Source organism: Myxocyprinus asiaticus, chromosome 13 (genome assembly GCF_019703515.2).
Source record: "Myxocyprinus asiaticus isolate MX2 ecotype Aquarium Trade chromosome 13, UBuf_Myxa_2, whole genome shotgun sequence".
Lineage (NCBI taxonomy): Eukaryota > Metazoa > Chordata > Actinopteri > Cypriniformes > Catostomidae > Myxocyprinus > Myxocyprinus asiaticus.
The window spans coordinates 50,610,333-50,628,764 of NC_059356.1; the positions used below are offsets into that span (position 1 = coordinate 50,610,333).

The following is an 18,432-nucleotide window of genomic DNA, read 5'->3' on the forward strand; positions in this document are numbered from 1 at the left end:
GATCAGTCCTGGTGCACACAGGTGATGATGAAGAGTGTTTCTCAGTTAGTTCTTCACATGGAGACAGACACGTGATGTAACTGTGTTTGATTGTGATCAGTCCTGGTGCACACAGGTGATGATGAAGAGTGTTTCTCAGTTAGTTCTTCACATGGAGACAGACACGTGATGTAACTGTGTTTGATTGTGATCAGTCCTGGTACACACAGGTGATGATGATGAGTATTTCTCAGTTAGTTCTTCACATGGAGACAGACACGTGATGTAACTGTGTTTGATTGTGATCAGTCCTGGTGCACACAGGTGATGATGAAGAGTGTTTCTCAGTTAGTTCTTCACATGGAGACAGACACGTGATGTAACTGTGTTTGATTGTGATCAGTCCTGGTGCACACAGGTGATGATGAAGAGTGTTTCTCAGTTAGTTCTTCACATGGAGACAGACACGTGATGTAATTGTGTTTGATTGTGATCAGTCCTGGTGCACACAGGTGATGATGAAGAGTGTTTCTCAGTTAGTTCTTCACATGGAGACAGACACGTGATGTAATTGTGTTTGATTGTGATCAGTCCTGGTGCACACAGGTGATGATGAAGAGTGTTTCTCAGTTAGTTCTTCACATGGAGAAGCAGACACGTGATGTAATTGTGTTTGATTGTGATCAGTCCTGGTGCACACAGGTGATGATGATGAGTGTTTCTCAGTTAGTTCTTCACATGGAGACAGACACGTGATGTAATTGTGTTTGATTGTGATCAGTCCTGGTGCACACAGGTGATGATGAAGAGTGTTTCTCAGTTAGTTCTTCACATGGAGACAGACACGTGATGTAATTGTGTTTGATTGTGATCAGTCCTGGTGCACACAGGTGATGATGATGAGTGTTTCTCAGTTAGTTCTTCACATGGAGACAGACACGTGATGTAACTGTGTTTGATTGTGATCAGTCCTGGTGCACACAGGTGATGATGAAAAGTGTTTCTCAGTTAGTTCTTCACATGGAGACAGACACGTGATGTAACTGTGTTTGACTGTGATCAGTCCTGGTGCACACAGGTGATGATGAAAAGTGTTTCTCAGTTAGTTCTTCACATGTAGACAGACACGTGATGTAATTGTGTTTGATTGTGATCAGTCCTGGTGCACACAGGTGATGATGATGAGTGTTTCTCAGTTAGTTCTTCACATGGAGAAGAGACACGTGATGTAATTGTGTTTGATTGTGAACAGTCCTGGTGCACACAGGTGATGATGAAGAGTGTTTCTCAGTTAGTTCTTCACATGGAGACAGACACGTGATGTAATTGTGTTTGATTGTGAACAGTCCTGGTGCACACAGGTGATGATGAAGAGTGTTTCTCAGTTAGTTCTTCACATGGAGACAGACACGTGATGTAATTGTGTTTGATTGTGATCAGTCCTGGTGCACACAGGTGATGATGATGAGTGTTTCTCAGTTAGTTCTTCACATGGAGACAGATACATGATGTAATTGTGTTTGATTGTGAACAGGATGGTGTTGTGATAGCAGATCCATCATATAACAGATGGACTGAACCTGCGACTGCTGTATCATCTGACAGAATCATCATCAATCACTGTGTGCAGAAACTTCATCATGAGATCCTCTGTCCCACTTCAGGGGTAATTCACTATCTCATTCATCTGAAAATCACAGCATAAGAAACCTAACAAAGGATGATTCTGTTTTCTTCTTCTCTTTGAATATTAATGCAGTACATCACAACACTAAACATAATAAACTCTTACAGCATTAAGTAATGAATGAAACATTAATGAACAGTAGAAATGATGTTCTAATGAATCTTTTATTTCAGTTCACACACCAGACCACATACAGAGGTGAGTGTGATGATCATAATGTTTACAGTGATATTATACATTGATCTAGTGTGTTCTGATGCAGCTGAAACTCTTTGTTTAGTTGAAACTTCTGTTGTTCATGATGATTTTTAATGTGTTTTTATCAGCGTGGAATGAAACTGCAGTGACACCAACATCAGGTGAGATCAGATGATGTGTGTGAGAGATGATAGAAATGTTTCTTCATACATGATTGATGATTTTGAACATGGAAAATAAATGACATCATGTGTCCAGTGTTTAGATTTAATGATGTTTGTTATTGTGTAAACAGACCTGTATTTACTGTATTTTATGAGTGTGTGTTGTACAATATTTCTGATCTGTATGTTTGTTTTTATTTACAGATATTTTTACTCCAGCTCCCCGACACTCATGTAAAAACACTCATCTTTAACTGTTAATATCTGTCTTATATCTGAACATTAAGAGATTTACACCTGTAGTTTTACACGCTAACATAGATTTATTGTTGTCACACAGATGAGCTGATATGTTCTTTTTATTATTCATATAGATCAGTTGTTCTGGATTTGTGCTCTTTTTATCCCCATTATTCTGCTGATTGTGTGTTTCATGCTGCGGAAAAAGACGGTCCGGTAAGTGATGATGACAGATCTCTCTTACTGTCCTTCAGTCATTAAACACAGACTCATAACGATTCGTCCCTTTAGCATCTTTTCTCCTGCATCACCAAAACTTTGCCCTTCATCTGTTTATTATGTTATTATATTATTCATTTCATTTTGAGAATTATTGCTTTATTCAGCTCTAAATATAAATATTAAATGATTGAAAATTCATTTACTCATTGCTTTATTGATTTATTGTTTGCTGTGGGACATAAAGAGTTTCAGTTGAAGCTCAAACTATGATGGATTTGTGTGAGGAAATGATCCAACTTTTTTTAGTTTTTTAAAAGTAAATTTAAAAAGGAAGGCAACTAGCTGTAAAGCATTATTGCGTTTACTCAACTTTAGGTGAATTAGTTGTACCAACTTAACAATTTAGGTTGGATTGCACATTTCTTGCACTTAAAACAATAAGTTTTGTGAACTCCAAACATTTTATTACTCTCACAGGTAGATTTAGGATAAAAAAAACATGCAGTTTGAAGTAAAGTTGACCATAAATTTCAATATTCTTAATGTTCGTATGATCATTTAAAAAGTGGAGTAGATATCCAGTAATTGAAACTTTCTAGTTAGGTCAACTCATACCTGACTAAACTTCACCAAAGCCAACACTATTTACTCTGAAATGTTTTTCCTTTTTTTACAGCAAAACGTCATTAAAAACACAAAAAAAAGAGCTACACTGAAAAATAAATGTTGTCATTTTAACGGTAAAAGAATATAAAATTCTACAGTAAAAAAACGTGAATTAATTCATGAGTATTAAACGTAAAATATACAGTACAAATTATAATATATTTAAAAAGACAATACAGTCGTTTTTACAATAAAATGTACAAAGTATGATTTTAACAATATACATTGTTTAACAAGAGAGTACATGTACTTTTTACTGTAAATTATTGTTAAAATTACAGTAAAAAACTATAATCGGGCATTCCCAGAATTCCCTGCGTGACCCATTACATTTAATGATATTTTAAGGGAATAGTTATGTTTCTTCTTATTTTTAATATGATTTATCTACATTGTAGACATTATATTACTGTATAACATTCTGATTAAAGTGAAAATATGATGCTGAATGTGATTATATTAATTTAGTTTTGATCTGTTGTCAGGTGTTTTGAGAGGGTCGTTCAGAGGACTTAATGTGATGATTCAGAGAACTTTGAAACTCAAACTGCTCCATCACATGAAGATTTCAGAGATGAAACAGACTCATGATGTTTTAATCTCATGAAACACATAATCCAGCTGTTATTGTTATCTGTTTAAATCTGAATCATCATCTCAGATTCATTATTTATGTTATTTATTCAAACTCAGATTCTCCAAATGACTTGAATGAGGTGTTTCAGGGGCGTAGCGGCTTTTTTAAAAGTGGACATAGATGTCAGAAATCATAGCTTATACAGATTCAACACTTACAGTACTGTATTAATACTTTTAAGAGGGTCGCACACCGGACACGTCTGGCGGACGACATGGCACCTTCTAAACTTAATACAACAAAGCATTTAATAATATTAATGTAACTCACATCAGTTCATAGCTTCACATCATCCACCAACTCTTCAGACACCATCAAAACATGATCATCGTGACAAAGTGTCTGCACTATAGAGACGTGCTTTATTTGACAAATTTTACAAATATACGTGACGCTTGCTACATTTAAGCTACTTCATTTTTTTTTAAGCAGATGCAGAATAATGTCATAGACAAAGCATCTAAAAGATTATTTACAGGACAGCATACGGTGCAATATAAAATGTGTGTGCATGGAAAAATATCATTCATAATTATACATGATACCTATACAAACCCATGTGTTTAATATACAAAATCACTGTTTTTACATTTGATCATATTTACACTACCTGTACTAACCTCTGCACATTCATATATAGAACAACTCTATGTACATATACTATCCATATTATCCTGTATTTCTATATGTACTGTTCTGAGGACACATGCCTTGTGTATGTGAACACACCTGGGTGAAAACACTCTGTTGGGATCAGATGGGAACACCAAACTTTGATATACAACTACCATATTTATTTGTCTCTCTGTATTTACATGGTGCTACTAAGTACTTCAAAGAATAGCATGGTGCTATATGGATCCCATATTCATAAACTAATGTATTTATATTGTGCTTCAAGGTCATTGTACATGTCCAAAACAACATTGTAATGCCTTGATACTTTATTGATGTGTTTTTATACTCTTTTATTTGGAAAATATCTTTACCTGTAGGAGTCGTTCACAAACTGCACACGTGTTAAACTTAAAAGAGCTTCTTCATCGCCGGCAAACGACTGGACATATGTTTATGTTTGTATTGTGTTGATTTTAGATAAATATCCTCTGCACTAAATGTTGTCTCTGTGTTTGCATTGACTGCACAATATTACCATTAAATCCTTTACAATCCTTTTTAATCTTGACCAACTTCATGGGTGTCACTTTGTTTTAAAAAGTGGTGGGGACAAATTGATCAAAAGATTAGATTCAAACGATTCGCTAAATGAATCATTCAGGCCGCTTTCTGAATTAGTTTGACCAATTCAAAACAATCAAATTCATCAAACGAGTCAACTCCAACAATTCTTTCACAAATCGATTCCCTAAGTGAATCGTTCAGTCAGTTTCTGAACCGATTTGACCAATTCAAATTGATCAAAAGATTCGGCTCAAACGATTCTTTCACAAATTGATTCCCTAAATGATTCAAAAGAAACATTGATCAAAATATAATGCACACAAACAAAATATAATCTCCTGCTCCAGAACTGTCAATGTTTCTTCTGCTTTAAACTTTTCTCTGATGAAAGCTTTTTCAGAAAGTGGTAGGGACATGTCCCACCCGTCCCACCCCTAAATGACACCTATGATCAACTATAAATCAATTTAAAGGTCTGAAGATGCTTGCATCAATATTTGACCACTGTATTACAAAATGAAGTCTGACCAAGTATGTTACATATCTGCCAGTTTTATTTTGACCAGCTGAAAATGGACGTGACGTAACACACAAGAACGAATGACGAAAGCATGCAATTCCCCTCCAAATCCGACCCGACACCTCAAAATTGTAATCATTATTATAAGCTTACCACAGTGAATCATGGTAAGGCAAGAACACGGCTTTGAACATTGATTTTTCCTGATATTTCTATCCTGTCTTAATGAGATGTTGTTAATTCATTATAAAATTGAGCACTATTCTATGAGAATTAAGAGTCATGACACTTTCATAAATGCTTTATAGACCTGTTAGGAGGAACACTCGAGTTCAGAAGTGAAAGTAAAACAGCAGCTGATTTTCTCTTTGTGAATTGACATTTCCTGCACAAACGCTTAAAGTTAAGAGTGTGATCGTTTTTGTTGTTGCATGTTTTCTAAAGTCTTATTCTGTATTGTTGTTCCCTATCTGTCACTCACTCGACGTTGTGTCGATGTAGTGACTCTAGGGGTCACTCTTGGGAGCCCGAGACACCTCTGGTCTTTGATAAAAGGCCAATGAAAATTGGCGAGTGGTATTTGCATGCCAAGCACCACAGTTCTAATAAGTTAACCCTTTAAAGCCTGAGCCCAAAATTCTAAAAATTCCATTCTGTGCCAGAATATGATATTTATATCCAACTTCATATTATATTCATATATCACACACCTGAACTGTATATACCATACTGAAGAGAAGAACTAGGGATTTCAAATGATATATTTATATGTATGATTATTTAAGGCTAATCATCTTTTATTGATAAGATTTCACAGCAATTTTTACAAAAATCTTCCCAGGCAACCATACTTTAGACAGCTGCATTTTCAACCATTTTAATAACAAGCTAGAGAGAAACTTAGTGTATGAAATATACATAATTTTATGGGCAATGTAGAATAGCAGACAGATTAGAAACATAATCTATTGTTTAAAAGTTATGACCATTCTGGTGATTAGTGGGAAAATGGAATAAAACAAACATTTAGAATGTTAAGATACATTTCACATGACCACTCCTCAAATACTCCTTTTGAGCACCTGTAATAATAAATTGAGATTGCATCTGAAATTGAAGGAAACAAACACTGAAATATACATTTTATGTGTTCAATAAAACACACACTTTAATTTGAACATTAGAATTACACAACAAAATCAAACTTTAGAACCATCTACAGTAAGTACATTTTTAATAAAGAGTGCAGGAACAGAATATATATATATAAATTCATAAATACTCAACAACTGCAATACCTGTGGAGAGAAGAGAGGGAGAAAAGAGGGGAGGGGGAGGACGACACCACCAGTTAACACAGCCCAACCTAGGCCTCTTCGTGAAACTGGTCACACTCAGCTGAGTGCCCAGACTGAAAACAGTTCCTATTGCCAACCAAGCAAAGTCTTTTGCCATTACATTCCAGCGCGCAACAAGCTACTTTAGTTTTATTTTCAGTCCTACTTTTCCGATAGCATAGCCAACATCTCTTAGAGGACTCTTCAAATTTAGGGACATGGGCTGTGTGGAGTGATGATGAAGGAGGGACTACTGGCTTTAGTGTATGCAAAGGGAAACTTGTGTGAATATCGATACCTCCCAGCTGACGAGCCAGGTTTTCTCTGAAATCTATCTGGGTTAAGTTCACCGGTCTACACTCATCCCCTGGTGCCACATGAATGTGTTACCATTCCTTAAACAATATGAAACTATTGACAACGGCAATGTCTATGAAGTGGAAAGAGTCTTCCACCACTTCTGAGTTTTTTGTAGGCTGTCGTAAGATTTTATCATTTGGTCTGACCTATCAACACCGCCCATATTTTTGTTATAATCGCTGATGACAGTGGGCTGTAGGGCTGCTACTTTTGTCCAGTCACCATAATTTTTTACAAACCTAGTAATTTCACCACCACTCCTTATTTTTCCAGAAATAACTAGCGTTACTCCTACAAATAAATGCTTCGTAACTAAAATGTTTTGACTTTCAATAGACAGTATTGACAACACATGTTAAATAAATTGTCTTACCTCGAAAGATCGCCTCAGTTTTCAATTTGAAGCAGTAAGTCCAGGCAAATGGAGGATGACACTGATGACGATACATTTATTATTCACGCCCAGTAACCCTTTAACCAATCATATGTGGTTTTTAGCTTATATTGTCATGAATATCAGGCATTTTTCAGAAATAAAAAAAAAATAAAAAATCAGGGATTGGACGGCGAAGATATTGAGACAGGAACCATGGGAATAATTGTTCCCAAATTTGAATGCTCTGGCTGGAAAGGGTTAATGGAGAAAAATAACCTTGAGAGAAACCAGACTCACTGTGGGGGCCAGTTCCCCTCTGACTAAACAACATGAATATAATGACAATATTAGTTATTTATGTGCAGTGCAAGTCATGGTTTAAAATGATTAAACTAAGTAAGTGTTAAGGGCCAGTGTTTAAACAAAGATTTTGTATGAACTGTAAGATTAATGACTAATGTCTTTGAAGTTCATCCTGGATTAACTGCAGAAGTTCACATTGATGCATTGTCTTTTGTTAGTTGGCTGATGAAGACTTTTGTTGGCAATTAATTGGTAGTCTGTGTATTCCATTATAAGAGTGCAAGTCCATCATTAGACTGAGGTGATGCAGGGAGAGATCAGTGAAGTGCATAGCAGTTCAACCAGCAGGTTATTTCGGTGAGGTCTATCCTAAGTCCAAGGTTCAGGTAATGGCATATGAGGTATCCGATGACTTACAGATGGAGTTGGCATCAGTTCATCCTCTGAATTCCATCATAAAAGACTCCTGTGATGTCTGGCTAGCACCGGTTGTAGTTTGTCATCATCACTCAGTGACACGTAGCAGTGGATATGAATCCCAAGGTTGAGACATGGAACCAAATAGAAATATAGCTGCAAGCAGCAATACCGGGTCAAGCCAATTATCGGCACCATGAGCAGCAAAAGAAGCTTTGTGACATGTTTTTGGTTAGAGTCTGATGAACAGTGTATGATCAGTTAGAAAAAGTAAACTTTCAAATCATGAACCCATTTATTTTAAAAATAATTAAAAATAGCTACTTCTTAGAACTTTTGTCCAGTATGTGGCGCTGTTCTGAAACTGCTCAGGTAGTATCTGGGCATGATGGTTATGCAGGAAAGCATTCAAGAGTTAAGCCAAAATAGCCATTTTTCTATCTCCTGACCAGCAGGGGGCAGTGTGCCAAAACGCTGTAGGTAACCTCAGTGCCTAACGATGACACATACCAAGTTTCGTCCCAATCCCTCAAAGCGTTGGAGATACAGCCTCAAATTCAATTTTGCGCGTTCTTCGGCAAATTCGTTGAAGTGCCATTTGAAAACGGTATGGTTTATCAAAATTCTGTGAATAACTTTGTCTTGAGTGCCTCAAGATGATGCAGGCCAATTTTTGTGCAAATCTGACAAACAGTCTAGGAGGAGTTTGAAAAAGTAGGTTTTCAAAACATTTAAAAATTGTGGACAGGAAATTTGCTCGATCATGACATAATTGGTATAATTGTTCTCGGCATGAACCACGGAATCTATCAAGACCAGTCTCATGAAAGTAGGCAAAAGGAGTCAATAGCTATTAGCATTTTTAGAAATAGCATTATAATTTGACCACAAGGTGGCGCTGTCCTGAAACTGGGAGTCCCTTCAGAGCATGGTGCTAGAGACACATACCGAGTTTCGTAATGATACGCCAAGTCATTCGTAAAATACAGCATTTCATGACTAAATTCAAAATGGCCGACAGGAATTGTTCATATCGTTGGACTTGCTATACCCCACTGAATCTAATGAGACCAATTTGATGATTTTATGACAAACTGTTCAGAAGTTAGAAGCAAAAATGTTCTTTCATATCTCTTGACCAGTAGGCGGCAGTGCACCAAAATGCTGCAGGTTACCGCAGGGCCTAATGGTGATGACACATACCAAGTTTCGTCCCAATCCCTCTAAGCATTGCGGAGATACAGCCTCAAGTTCAATTTTGCACGTTCAAATTTGTTGAAGCGCCATTCGAAAACGGTATGGTTTATCAAAATTCTGTGAATAACTTTGTCGTGAGTGCCTCTAGATGATGCAGGCCAATTTTTGTGTAAATCGGACAAACGGCCTAGGGCGAGTTTGAAAAAGTAGGTTTTTCAGAAAATTCTAAATGGCGGAAAAATTCTCATGACGAATTTCTTTTCTAGGACTCACGGTTCAAAAGTTATTAACATAAACGTGAGTGCAAATTTGGGCAGTTGGTGGCGCTAGAGGGTTTGAGGTAGAGATGCCAAATTTGCTGTGGTTACAGATCAGACTGTCCTCTATCTGTGTGCCAAATTTCATAACTTTCCCGTAAGTGGTTCTATGGGCTGCCATAGACTCAAGAGCGGAAGAAGAAAACTAACAATAGGGGTCTTTCGCTCCTCCGGGGCTTGACCCCTAATAATATTAGCGTAGATGCCATTCAATTTATTGCAGAGTTTTAGATTGAGAAATGTTTTTGGTTCCGGCAGACCTAACTAAAGCAGCCTAATTGTGAGTTGATGGATAAATTAGGTGTATGCCTGGCTAAATAGATGAGTCTTTAGTCTAGTTGTAAACTGAGTGTGTATGCATCTCGAACAGGGTTAGGGAGAATTTAGGAGCCAAATATGAAAAGGATCTACCTCCTTTTGTGGATTTTGATATTCTAGGAACTATTAACAGGTCAGAATTGCGTGATCGTAATGAACGTGATGGAATATAGCATGGTAGAAGGTCACTTAAGTACTGTGGAGCTAGACCATTCAAAGCTTTGTACGTGGTTAACAGAATTGTAAAATTAATACAAAATTTAACAGGTAGCCAATGTAACAATGATAAAATGGGGCTAATATGATCATATTTCTTGGTTCTGTCAGCACTCCGGCAGCTCCTCCCACATCCTCCCAGTAATGCATTACAATAATCTAGTCTTGAGGTCATGAACGCATGAATTAATTTTTCGGTATCAGCAACAGAGAGCATGTGTCGTATCTTAGCAATATTTCTGAGGTAGAAGAATGCTGTTCTACAAACATTGCTAATTTGATTTTCAAAGGACAGATTGGTATCAACTATAAAACCTAAAGTTCTTTGCTGTAGAAGATGACGTAACAGTACATCCATCGAGAGTCAAATTATATTTTAGCGTCTTATTTTGAGGTTTTTGGTCCAATAATTATTACCTCTGTTTTGTCGGAATTCAGTAGAAGGAAATTTCTGGCCATCCAATCTTTTATTTCATTGGTACACTCTACTAATTTGGAGAAATGTGAAATTTCGTCAGGTTTTGAAGAAATATAAAGTTGGGTATCGTCGGCATAAGTGGAAACTTATTCCACGATTCCTGATAATATCTCCCAGGGGAAGCATATACAAGGAGAAAAGCAGAGGCCCTAAAACTAATCCCTGTGGCACTCCAAACTTAACTTTTGTTTGATTTGACAATTCCTCATTTACACTTACAAAGTGGTAGCAGTCTGATAAATAGGACCTAAACCATGCGAAGTCCACTAATCCCAACATAATTCTCAAGCCTATTCAAGAGAATGTCGTGATCTATCGTGTTGAATGCAGCACTAAGATCTAAGAGCACTAGAAGAGAAATGCAGCCGCGATCAGACGATAAGTCATTTGTAACTCTGGTAAGTTCAAGTGGGCACCTTTGTCATCTGTGCTTTTGTGCACAATGAAATTCTTATTTTGTAAACACCTCCCAAAAAACAGGGGTAACAGGGCATAGAGCAATATAATATAAAAATATGCACAATAAAAGCAATACCCAACTTTAAAAAGAGATAAATATAAATATGAAAAGAGATGCAGTGCAGGTACTGATAAAGTGACCAGTAGTGTTAAAGTGTCAGTGACTATCATTGCATTATGAAATGCGTGTGTATAATAGTCCAGTTGGTAAAGTGCAGAGTGTAGTTTAGTAGGGGGTGGTCTTATCCTGATGGCACCGGTTGAAGTGGTAGTGGATGTAGTGGCTATTGATCATCCTGATGGCCTGAGAAGATAAGCTGTCCCCGAGTCTGGAAGTTCTGGCTGCAGTATTTCGGTACCACTTGCCAGACTTCATGAGGGTGAAGAATTTATGGGCAGGATGGGTGGGATCATGGACAACATTACTAGCCCATTTGAACATTTTATTGTAGATGTCCTGAAGTGAGGGGAGATTCATCCCTGTGATTTGTGGGCTAACATTAACACCCTCTGCAATGCCTTCCTGCTTTGTGCTGTTGCCATAACAAACAGTTATGCAACAGGTTAACACACTTTCTACAGTACATCTGTAAAATTTGTTGAGGATTTGTGGTGACATACCAAATTTCCTCAGGTCTCCAAAAGAAGGACATCCTCTGATTGGCCTTCTTAACCAACTGCGTTGTGTTCCTTGTCTGCTTTAAGTCCTCGCAGATGTGGACACTGAGGGACTTGTAGCTTTCCACTCTCTCTACCTTAGAGTCTCCAATCATTAGTAGCTGATGGAATCGCTCGCCCCTCCTCATGTCCACAACCATCTCCTTGGTCTTGCTGATGTTCAGTGCGAGATTGTTAGCCTCACACCACGTGACCAATTCTGACACCTCTCTGCTATAGGCCATTGTGGCAGCAGGGGCGTGGTCAAGCATCTCTCCGGAGAGAGAGAGAGAGAAAGCGGTAAGGGCGCTTACACCCGAGCTAAATTATGTCTAACACCTGTCTCTAATTTCAGTGAGCATGGGGAGAGCGGCATTAATAGGGCCACGCAGCACTCAGACGAGAGAGAGACTGGACACGACAGAGCCGAGCCAGAGCAAGGATTGTTAGTGAAAGTTTATTTGTGAAAGCAGTGTGTGATAGGATTTAGCTTAGTGCTTAAAAGGAAAACTGGAAAGTGGTGTGGTGAAGAGGAAAAATAAAGCCTCACCTTAAGAAGGAAAACTGCTTCTCGCCTCATCTTTTACAGCCATCTCATCATTGCCTGTGATAAGACCAATGACTGTGGTGTCATCAGCAAACTTTGATGACATTGTTGAGTTGGGCAGCAACACAGTCATGTGTGAAGAGGATGTACAGCATAGGGCTGAGTACACAGTCTTTTATGTGCAGTCTCTATACTGTAATGGGGCCTAAATCCTGACTGAAATTGTTCATATATACCATTTCTCTGTAGAAATGAACAGTTTGGATGACACTACCTTTTCTAGTATTTGACAAATGGGAGATTTGAAATAGGTCTATAATTAGACAATTCTCCAGGATCAAGCTGTGGCTTCTTAATAAGTGGTTTGATAACTGCCATTTTAAAGTTTCTTGGGGCATGTCCTAAGGATAGTGAGGAGTTAATAATATTAAGAAGAGGTTCTGAGATTACAGGGAATACCTCTTTTAAGAGCTTAGTTGGTATTGGATCTAACATACATGTTGTGGCTTTTGGTTTTTTAACAAGTTTTGTTAGCTCTTCATGACCTATGACAGCGAAGGATTGAAGCTGCTCATTAGCAAAATTAGACACTGTTTTCTGAGGTACTGTGACAGATGATTGCATAATTCCAATTTTATTTCTGATTATTTCAATTTTATCAGTAAAGAAATTCATGAAGTCATTACTATTGTACTGCGATGGAATATCTGGTTCAGTCGAGGCTTTATTCCTAACCAATTTAGCCACAGTACTGAATAAACACCTAGGATTGTTGTGGTTATTTTCTATGAGTTTGCTAAAATATGCTGACATGACAGATTTTAGTGCCTGTCTGTAGCTACAGACACTATCCTTCCATGCACCACGAAATACCTCTAATTTTGTATTCTTCCACCTGCGCTCCATTTTCTGAGCTGCTCTCTTGAGAGCATGAGTGTGATCATTGTACCATAGTGCAGGATTGTTCTCTTTAAATTTTCTTTAATTGAAGGGGGGGCGACACTATCAAGAGTGCTAGAGAAGACTGTATTTATATTTTCTGTTATTTCATCAAGTTCTAGATGTTGGGGCTTACTGATTATATGAGATTGATCTGGAAGATTATTAGTGAAGCTATCTCTAGTGGTCAAAAGAATTGTTCTACCTGAATGATTGCGTGGTGTAGATTGAGTAACATTAGCTGATCGCAGCATACAAGAGAAGAGGTAATGATCTGAGATGTTATCGCTCTGCAGTAGAATTACTATAGTATCAACATCAACTCCATATGACAGAATTAAATCAAGCATATGATTATGACGATGAGTTGGTCTTGTCACATTTTGTCTGACTCCAAGAGAGTTGAGAATCAATAAATGCTAATCCCAATGTGTCATTTTCATTATGTATGTGAATGTTGAAGTCACCAACAATTAAATCTCTACAGTAACTACAAGATCCGATAGAAAATTTGCAAATTCACCAAGGAAACCAGAGTAAGGCCCGGGTGATCTATATACTGTAGCAATGGCAAAAGATGACAGATTTTTTATTTATATCTGAAGGAGTCATATTAAGCATTATTAGTTCAAAAGATTTAAGTTATATCCTGTCCTCTGAGTAACAAAAAAAAAAAAAAAAAAAAACCTTCACTGTAAATTGCAGCGACACCTCCTCCTCGACCCTTCAGATGAGGCTCATGTTTAAAACAATCTGGGGGAGCAGATGCATTTAAACTAGGGCTGGGTGATATAATCGAATATTCATGATATTATTTATATTTGATTGAAGATATATTAGGACCTGGTGTTCAGAAATACATCATGGTTCTGTTCACACATGGAGATGAACTGGAGGATCTGGACGAGACCATTGATGAATATCTACAAGACAAAGATCATGCAGATCTACAGCAGCTGGTTACAGAATGTGGAGGAAGATTTCACTGTTTCAATAACAGGAGTAATGAAGATGGCCAGGTCCCAGAATTACTGCAGAAGACTGAAAGAATGGTGGCACGTGTCTTTTGGAACAAACGAAAAGGAGTGACAGCAAGTACGATCCTGGTGTGAATTGCGAGTGTCTTTCTCTCAGTTTTTGTCATTACAGATGGCTTGAACAATACACAATGTAATCTTGTAGCAAGTCCAAGGCACAATTTTCTCATGCTCCAGTTTTTCTAGACAATTCATTTTGCAGACTAAACTTAATTACTTAAATGTAAAGCAGATTTTTAAAAAGGAAGAGCACATAAATAAATTACAATGTAGATGAACAGCACATTGATGTGATTTAATCTCACTGTTGTAGTTTCAGGAGAGAGTCCAGCAGATGAAGGTTCACAAGAGAAAATCAGACTGGTGCTAACATGAAGCAGAGCAATTCATCATTACTGAATCATTCTTAAAATGTTTCCTGTTGGGGTGGAATATAACCTCCGAGGAGGCAAAGAGCACCGAAGCTGAGAGTAAAGGAATCAGTCGTAGGAACACAATAATACTTGTGATGAGAGCAACAGGGAACTACAGATGCAGATGTGTAATTCAGTGAGAAAAATCAGACAACATGTTGAGGTTAAATATGTTGACGTTAAAAATAGGCTAAAACAATATTCAAACAGTCACATTTAGATTCAGACGCACTAGCTGTTTGTGGAAACATGTACATGTTAACAAATTAATGTTTAATCGTTAAACATTCACATATCGTAATCATTTTTCTAGGTTTTTAATCATGGCTAGGCAGCTCTCAATACCTGTGGGAATAAATTTAGATGTGACGTATATTGTGTGCTGTAATTTCCAAGACACTTGATTATCCTTATGAAACCTGATTATTGTGATCGTTGTGTTCGACTGTACGATACAGCACCACTGCCCTGGTGGTGTTTTTTAGAGAACATACAGTAAATGTGAGTTGTAATTAATACATTGATCATACTTTTGTCAAATTGAGTTACATTTGAGTTTTGTTTTTTGTATTCTGCAAATATTATGTTTTTTGTCTCATGTTTACTGATATATAATGCAGCAAGACCAGCTATGACTAGATCACTGATGTACCACGAGGTCTTTTCACACTGTGCTTAACCCCCGGTAAACCAACGTTTCACACTTGTAATTTTGAAAGGGGGTTAACACCGCTTTTAACCCTGGGGTTATGAAACCCTGTTCCGGAGCAGGGTTAACCCAACATACAGTGATATACAGTGTGAAACGATGCAGTGTTAGGATGTTTCAGAAAATAGTTTCGCAACACACAACCAATCATATCATGCCACAGTACTTACCTCATTTAATATTCATACACTTTGTACAGTCGCTGAAATGTTCATGTGCTGTTTTCATTTTCCGTGTATTCACACTTGAAATAGTTAACCCCGGGTCATTCTAAACCCCGTTTGAACGGGATCCTGGGTTATCCTGTTTCATGTTCCACACAGTTCATACTTTACCCTGGGTTAATAATTAATCCTGGTTATTCATGTTCCGATGTTTCACACTGTGCATTCATAAACCCGGGTTAACATTCTTATTTGCACATTTGCGGTGTGGATAACAATGATTGGATGAATACAGCTCACGACACGCAACCCATCAGTGGAGCTGCTCTTCTGTGGGAATGTCACCAAGTAAATTAGTTTTGTTTCTTTCATATCCTGAAATATGCCACGAAAACCACAAAATACTGTCTCTTCATCACGCCAGTTTGCAATCACTGTTCGACACTTAAAACAAACAGCGCGTGAAAGATTCAGCGACTGCACAAAGCGCATGAATATTAAATGAGGTAAGTATTGAGGCTTTGATTGGTTGTGTTGCACTTTATGAAACATTCCAACACTGCATTGTTTCACACCATATCTCTTTGGCATCGCAATCCGGCGCGGACCCTGTTCCAGAGTAAGGATTCATGGGTAAAAAGCGGTACTATCCCCCTTTCAAAATTACAAGTATGAAACGTTGCTTCACCTGGGGTTAAAAGTGGGTTTTAAAAGACATCAACCTGCTGTTAAGTGCAGTGTGAAAAGCCCTAAAGTTAAAGGGATAGTTCAAACCAAAAATGAAAATTTACTTACCCTCATGCCATCCCAGATGTGTATGACTTTCTTCTGCTGAACACAAATGAAGATTTTTTCTCCCTTTTTTCCCCCAATTTGGAATGCCCAAATCCCAATGAGCTCCAAGTCCTCGTGGTGGCGTAGTGACTCACCTCATTCCAGGTGATGGAGGATGAATCTCAGTTGCCTCCGTGTCTGAGACAGTCAATCCATGCATCTTATCATGTGGCTTGTTGGAGACATAGCACGTGTAGAGGCTTCACGCCATTCTCCGCGGCATCCACGCACAACTCACCACACCGAGAGCAAGAACCACATTATTGCAACTAATAGGAGGTTAACCCAATGTGACTCTACCCACCCTAGCAACCGGGCCAATTGGTTGCTTAAGAAGCCTGAATGGAGTCACTCAGCACGACCTAGATTCCAACTCGCGACTCCAGGTGTTGTAGTCAGCGTCTTTACTCACTGAGCTACCCAGGCCCACAAATGAATTTTTAGAAGAATATTTCAGCTCTGCATGCCCATAAAATGCAAGTGAATGGTGACAGAACTTTGAAACTCCAAAAAGCACAAAGACAGTATAAAAGTAACCCATAAGGCTCCATGTGATATGATAGGTGTGGGTGAGAAACAGATCAATATTCAAGTTTTTTTTTTTTTTCACAACAAAAATCCACTTTTAGCAGTTTTTTTTTTTGGCAGTTTGCATTCTTTATGCATTTTGTACCTACTGGTCAAAGGTGGAGATTGATATGCTTTTAATAAAGCGGCCTAATATCTATAGCTCAATATTTGTAGCATTGGTATGTATTGGTATGCACTGCATTTGTGTTTGCACCACAGGAGAAGACTAACACACTGGAGCTGATGCAGACATCTGATGCCACTTGTCGGTGTGTCACCACAATGTGTTCAATCCTAGGTTGCTGGAAACATGCCAACTTCCTGTGTGATCATGTTGCTTTAGTGTAAGAGTCTCGATGTGAAGCTCGATTCTATAATTACGAATATAAAATAAATTTGTGCTGTGCTCAGAGCCACTGGGAAGCTAGCAATACAAACCATGTCTAATGCAGTGAGAAGTCATTAATGATCAACAAATAGGATCTAAAACTTTCCTTTTTCAACATGATTAGATAAGTCAAACTTTTAAAAACTCTTGATGGTCAGTCTAAGGAGGTTAAACTAAATGAGCTGTTTTATTTTAACGTAACTAGTACAAATTGAGTGAAAAATGCTTTATCATAAGGATTTTATGGATCTTCCGTTCTTGAAACGACAATGCTGTTCATGCCTTACAATATCATTTTACATTCATGCATTTGGCAGATGCTTTTATCCAAAGCGACTTACAGTGCCCTTATTACAGGGACAATCCCCCCGGAGCAACCTAGAGTTAAGTGTCGTGCTCAAGGACACAATGGTGGTGGCTGTGGGGATTGAATCAGCAACCTTCTAATTACAAGTTATGTGCTTTAGGCCACTACGCCACCACCACTCCTTATTTTTCCAGAAATGACTAGCGTTACTCCTACAAATAAACGCTTTGTAACTAAAATGTTTTGACTTTCAATAGACAGTATTGACAACACATGTTAAATAACTTGTCTTACCTCGAAAGATCGCTGCAGTTTTCAATTTGAAGCAGTAAGTCCAATACTGGAGGTAAATCTCCTGGCGTATCCTCTCTGGCTCCGCTCAGGCAAATGGAGGATGACACTGACCACCACCATCTTGTCTTCTATTTTTAGGGACTTAATCTAATCACAGGCATCTGACTGGTAATATGAAGTGTTACTAGACAAAATAGTTGTCATTTTCTGTTTTGATTCACCTTGAACAAAAGTTTTTCAGTAACTGTCCAGTAAGTGAAAGGATAGTATTTGGGGTAAAAAGCACTCCTGTTACTGGGG

General features: G+C 37.9%; 1 long non-coding RNA gene across 4 annotated transcripts; it reads left to right on the plus strand.

The window, feature by feature from the left end:
• Positions 1-310: 310 nt before the first annotated feature.
• Positions 311-2,512, plus strand: LOC127449926 (uncharacterized). Of its 4 annotated transcripts, none has more exons than XR_007898878.1 (7): positions 311-585; positions 682-1,434; positions 1,514-1,645; positions 1,840-1,864; positions 1,993-2,025; positions 2,233-2,262; positions 2,403-2,512. It is a non-coding gene; the product is annotated as an uncharacterized LOC127449926 (long non-coding RNA). The 4 variants fall into 4 exon arrangements; XR_007898877.1 differs by having other exon boundaries at positions 682-1,151; positions 1,341-1,645; positions 2,403-2,507; XR_007898879.1 differs by having other exon boundaries at positions 682-963; positions 1,341-1,645; positions 2,403-2,504.
• Positions 2,513-18,432: the final 15,920 nt, after the last annotated feature.